Source organism: Lactuca virosa, chromosome 7 (genome assembly GCF_052849685.1).
Source record: "Lactuca virosa cultivar CGN04683 chromosome 7, Lactuca_virosa_CGN04683_v6, whole genome shotgun sequence".
Taxonomy (NCBI): domain Eukaryota; kingdom Viridiplantae; phylum Streptophyta; class Magnoliopsida; order Asterales; family Asteraceae; genus Lactuca; species Lactuca virosa.
This window is the reverse complement of record NC_136432.1, coordinates 223819842-223826469: the sequence shown is the minus strand read 5'-3', so window position 1 is coordinate 223826469 and position 6628 is coordinate 223819842. Positions and strand designations below refer to the sequence as shown.

General features: G+C 35.0%; 1 non-coding gene across 1 annotated transcript; it reads left to right on the top strand.

Moving 5' to 3' along the window:
* Positions 1-3106: 3106 nt before the first annotated feature.
* TRNAG-UCC (transfer RNA glycine (anticodon UCC)) lies at positions 3107-3178 on the top strand. Its single transcript has one exon. It is a non-coding gene; the product is annotated as a tRNA-Gly (tRNA).
* The last annotated feature ends 3450 nt before the right edge of the window (positions 3179-6628 follow it).

Here is a 6628-nt window from a genome sequence, read left to right as displayed (position 1 = left end):
GTATTTATTGAAACAGCCTAAGTATCTTTTATTCTAATGTCTTTAGTTAGAAAATATAATCATATCGGTTTAATGCATAGTTAACCATTGTTATTCAAATCACAAAATATGACTCGTTTCATTACATTATTCTAAAACATGATTAAAAAAGAAAGAAAATAAGGACATGTATACATTAAAAAGGGAATAAAGATAAACAACAACCGGAACTGTATTTGTGAATGTTTTAATTTAAGGTGTTTGAACATTTTTTCTCAGTGAATAGTTTCATTTAAGATATAAGCTATGGTTTAAGACTTTAAGATTTAGGTTGTTATCTTTTCATTGATATTGAAAATGTGATATTTTTCTAAATAGTCTTTCATTTTTTGTGATTGAGATATTAAATTTATCAAAAGTTGTCTTTAGTATAAAATAAAATAAAATAAAAAACCTTTTAAATACTATTATTTTCGAAATGATTGTCCTTTTTCCTTGTTTTGCACATGATTCATATATTAAATATCACATAATTTCATTAATACACCATTTGTTTCAGACCATACCACATATTAAGTTGTTAATACACTGAAAATAGAAATATGTTTTAGTAATAAAATATGACTCGTTTCATACCAATGAAGTAATGCCTTCTCCTAGCTTGTTGCATTTCCAAGAAAATAGAGCTATAACAACCATTGTCCAAGAAAACCACTATTAAATGTTGTACATATGCTACAAATTGAAGTATTACATGAAGAGGCTGATCTGTTGAGTAAAATATATTTGTTAAAGAAAATGAGAGGTACATAAAACAATATCACTTAAGTTATCTTCAAATATATAATTCGAATGGAAGAGTTAAAGATCGGGATTAAAAACCTTCATTACTTCTACAACATAGTCTGCTCCAAAATCACCTCACATAATTGTTGATGAGTCTCTAAACACAAATTGATTTTTAGGATAAAAAAAAAGAACTTCACAAGTAACAAAAGGCATAAATAAATACATTTGGCTGGTTACTTTTATTTTCTTCCCATAGATTTCTAATGTGGAATTAATATGCATGTTGCTGGAGATCAAATGAGTGAGCTGCAGACAATTCCTATTAAAAACTTTAACATAATAAAATGAGTAACATCAAATAAGATACTAACAATAACATTCTAGCAATTTTTAGAAAATAAAATCATAATTTAGTTAAAACCATTACATTTATGTAACTGGAAATTTTATAAATAAAAAGAGCTTAATTAGAGCTTCTCTTGTTATTCCATAACATGATAAAAAAAAGACCATTTGCCTAAGAAATGGAAATTGAAAAAATAAAAGGAATCAGTTCATTCAGGAGTGGCCCATTCCATTAAATGAGGGAAGATAAACTTATTTTTTTCATTGTAATTGAATGAACCATGGCAAATCAGAATAAGAATCCAAGATTCCATTCCATGGCATTTCACCATTCCTAGGGTGGGTGGAAGGATTCCAGTTATGTTCTTCATTTCTTTATAAAGGACCAAAATACCCTCTTTCATACTATATTGAAATAAATAATAAAAAATTATTAAAAATTACATACCACAGATGATCTCAGGTGACTATCTGCTGACTAAGCATGAACATAATTAACGATCACCCAACTAACAAACTCTATATGAATCAACAAATAACAATTACTAATAAAAAAATGTAGAGTAAGTTGCAGATATTGTTTCCAACAAAAGGAGATAAAGACTTTTCTAGATCTAAATCAAGAAGATTTGCAAAATAGTCAAAATTGATGTTGACCCAAAAAAATAACAGCAAAAATATGAGCTTTTTCTTTTTCCCAAGTAGACCATCACACGCGTTCAAGGTGTTGAATCAAAAAAATAACATGTTTTAAATCATTTACCTTTAATTCATTGATTTTAGCCTACAAATATTGGGCAGACTCTTTAAGCTTCATGGCTGCATCTATCTAGTGAGTCAAAACAATTGTATTTGCAACATAAAGATCCACTCATCGCAATCCAAAGATTGCAAGTTTAACAAATCTGCAACATTTTGCAATAACAAACTAATCATATATTTATCATTAGAATCACAAGTTCCAACAGAGTTATTGACAAAATGTAAAAGAGAAAATGTGAATTTAAGGAAAAGTAAGAAAAACTTACAGTATTGTCAAAACCCTATGTATTTGCATCGTAGATTCCTAGTTAATATCATTCTGAAACTTCATTCCAACATTAAGAAAGAAGGTCATGGGCGAAGAACCATATGTAATCGGATTCGATCATGTCAAATTCAAAAATTGTTGCAGCGGTGAAGTAGAATAAAATAAAAACCTAAATTTATTGAATATTTGGGATGTAGATGAGATTTAGGGAAGCATTTGAAATTGATTGCATAATTGTTGCCGAGATTTCGGGGAAGATTAAATTCCTCTTCGTATAATTCGCTTTGTAGTTATAAAGCCCTTGTCGCTAAATTTGGAATGTGATTAGGTCTAAAAATAGGATTAGACAGATGTAGAAGATAGTTTGAGCGGGAAAAAGAGAATATTGTTTCATAGGAAGAAGCCACGTGGCAAAACAAAGAATAAAAAGATGACATCTTGCAGAATTAGGAGGCTTTTATTAAGTAGGTAGATTCGTTTGGAACTCTAGGCTTTTTTTTACACTTTCATGTTTGTCCAGTTGTCCTTTCTCTTTTTTAAGGATTTATTCTCTTTCACAGGTGTTTTACTCTTAGCATCTAAAACGAATCAAAGATCCCAAAACACTTGGTGATTGGTATCCTTCTTTTTGTAGGTTTCAGGTAATTAAGCCAAACAAAAAGATCGAGTTCTATCATCATAAAGTAATTTGCTTGAAATAGATGCATGAGTTTGATCCGAATAAACATGACTCTGATTCCTCATTGGATGAAAAGTTTTTGTTACTGTATGGAATTCCGGCGAAAACTCCGTCACCATTCATCTCTTTCAACACCGCTTCCACCACCTGGATGATTGTGTTCTCAGGCGAGCCGCCGCAGTCGATGTACGCCATGAAGTCGCCGGTGGCGAGAAAGGTTTAGAACTTGAAATAGTGTCTAAAAAATTGGTACTTAAAGATTTATAGAAAGTATTAAAAAACTTGCGTTTGTAGTCCAACGGTTAGGATAATTGCCTTCCAAGCAATAGACCCGGGTTCGACTCCCGGCAAACGCACATTTTATTTTTGTTGATTTTTTATTTAATTTAATCCTTGTCATCTAAATATATGAAAAAAAATTTATCAAATACTTTGATTATTCTGTTTATTAATAATATAACTCATCTTGAATACCTTTTAAGCAATGTTCTTTAAATATAGGGATATCATCTAAATATAAAATAAATTCAATAAAAGTAAATGTCTTAATAAAAAAATACAATGCCATTATTGGTTAGATTTTTTAAAGTATGGTATTATTAGACGATATATAATTGCATTTATATATTAGAGGGTTTATAGTGTAAATGTGTATTTGTATATATACTCTTGTAATTGTGACTTATTATTGATATAATATAATTACCAAGTTTAAGTTGGTATAAGAGTCAGACCCTAATCGGCTGCCATAACTCAGTTGTCTTCTCTCTTCGTCGGTCAACAAACGACGACAATCATTCTCTGACAATTCTTCTCCACCATCTCTCGTTAACAGCAAAGATGACAACCATCATTGTGTTTCCTTCATCTGAGAAGACATCTCACAATACACACAAGTTCAATTTCACCCTATCACCCATGAATTACGGGTATTGGAAGACAATGTTACAACCTTTTCTCGTTACAAACAACTTGTTTGGCTATGTTGATGGCACAATTCCATGTCCTATTGCCACCATTCTTTCCGCTGCCACATCAGGAAAAGATAGTCCCGAAGTATCAGTTTCACTACCCAATCCAAAAAACGCAGCTTGGATTAGCAATGATGCTCATGTTCGGATGTTAATCTTGTCTACCATCTCTGAAGCATTGTTTCAACATGTTCAAGGCACCACCTCTCGCGACCTTTGGTTGTCACTTGAACGCGCTTATGCTCCTCATGTTGGATTAATGTCTAAGTGCATAACTATATTTGGTATGTACTTAACCCGACCCGGCATGGTCCATTTGGGTTGCACTTCACCGGCACAATTTATATGGATAGTCTTTTGAGAATAGTATATTTATGATTTATATTAATATATTATAAGTTCTAATATATTAATATGGAATCATATTATTTAATTTGTATTGATCAAGAATTAATTTATAATTAATTAAGTGATCAAAAAGAACTAATTAAATATGGACTCTTATATATATGGAATGGGCCAAGTTCATTTAGGTTGGGCTAAGCTTTCATGGATGGTCCATGGAGCTTTTAACCCATGGATCCTATGTAAATGAAAGGTCATGGGTATTAGGGTTTACATGGATGTAACCCTAATCCTCCATAACATATAAAGGGGTCCTTGGCTCACAAAATTGGCACACGTGTGTGAAAATAAGAGTGGGCCAATTTTAGTGTGCATACATATTCTCTCAAGTTCTTCCAAGGTGTTTTGGTGATTTGTGATTCCATTTGAGGCTTCCACACTATTGGGGCTAAGCTCTTAAAGCTTGAAGACATCAAGCTACATCAAAAGGTATGTCATCTAACTAGAACTTTGTAGTATAGGTGCTTCATAATATGCTAGTTAGGATGAAACCTTGGAATAGTTAATATTTGCATGTATAATAGAGAAAACATAGATCCAAGGTTTATAGGGTTGCATGTACACCATAGGAGTGTTAGAATGCTCAAAACCCAACACCTCATACCTCCTCACGAGAATACACACTCAAAATACAACTTCTTAAAATAATAATGAAAGGTGACAAATCCTCCTGTGCATACCTTACCCGTGCTCAAGAATACTCAGATGCTTTAACCAACATCGGTGAACCAGTCAAAGAAAAAGATCTCGTTATGCTTGTTATTTCCGGATTAAGAGATGAATACAATGGATTAAAATCCACTCTTCTTACTCGCCAATTTCCTACTGCTTTCTCTGAGCGTAATGGACTTTTAGCTGATCATGACTTCATGATCAAGAAAATACCTACAGATGTTTCACCGGCCCAAGCCTTTACGGCTGCCTCCTCATTGCATACACCTACTTCAGCCCCTACCGATACACTTCATACCATCAAAAAACTTGCCCAACAGTTGGATTTCCAACATCAGCCGTTCGGTAACCCACTGACGCCTAAGGCAAACTTCACACAATGCTTGGGCAATAACCGCAAACGTAACTTCAACAACAAGTCTGGCCGGGGGAGAGGCAATCGACAACAACAATGTAACATCCTGGAATTTGCAAGGTATCTTAGAATCCCCCTTCTATTATTAATTGGTCATTTATAGTCCCTTTGATTGGAGGAGTGAAGTCATGAGAAGCCTAAGGGCTAAAGTTGCCACATTGGGATCCAGAAGAGTACGCTAAGCGTACATAAGGTACGTTGGGCGTACTAGGCGCGTCCTAGTACGCTGGGCGTAAGCTTGTGTACGCTGGGCGTACTCACGTCAAGAGGAAACCCTAATATTTAGGGTTTGGGTGCTATATAAACGTCCTTATGAGCTCAAAACCCTTCACCAACTCAGCCTCCATAACTTTGAGCCGTTTTCCCCAAACCCTAACCCCTCTTGTGAGTGTGTGAGCTAAAAATGTGTGTTTTGGGTGGTTGAAGAAGAAGGTATTGCATCAACAAGTTGGAGAAGGAAGGCACGCTTGAAGATCTGAGGTTATGTTGTCCTCTAGAAGCTCCAGGAGGTAAAAAGCTCCAACCTTTGTGCTTATATGAAGTAGATCTTGCCTTATTAGCTTTATGGCACCTTTTTGTCCCAAAAGTCCCAAGTTGATGCATGATGTGAATTGGACGAGATAAGCTGTCCTTTCAGACCCTTGAAGAGGTCCCAAGTGATAAAAAATGATGTCCCAATAGCTAAATGTGTCTCGTGCATGGAGTAGGAAGGTCTTAATGGATTAAGACCATGTATTAAGAACTTTCTGGACATCCAAAGTGTTAAAGTTCGAGACTTTATGAGTCTTAGGCATAATTGGTCAATGGATCTGAAGTTTGGGCTTAAGTGCTTAAGCCATTAAGCACTTATTAGAGTTTTGGTGAAACTCGCGTACGCCCAGCGTACTGAGTCAACTACCCTGATGGTGGTCAATGCAAAATGGAAGTACGCCCCTCTGGTACGCCCCCGCGTACGCCCTCTGTTGGACTCTTGGCGATTTGGGCTTCTTTTTGGGCTAGTTTGGCATGGGCCTTGCTGGACCTTCTGAACATATGTGTTTTGGACCAGTTTTGGTAATAGATCTTAAGTGAGGCCCAATTATGAAGTTAGGCCCAATTTGGAAAATTGGGCCAAGTGTGGGCTTGAAGTATTTTGGGCCTTTGAATCAAGAATTGGGTTTAGCCTCCATTGGGTTGTGATGGACTCCCTGGGGTTTTATGGTTTGGACTTTTAGCTTGTTGGATCTTATGAGTGAAGGCCATTAGGTCCGATTTGGAAAATTGGGCCATGATTGGACTTAAGGATTTATTTTGGGCCTTTTGTCATCTAGTTGGGTCTTGGCTTTGGGCCAAGCCTAAGGAAG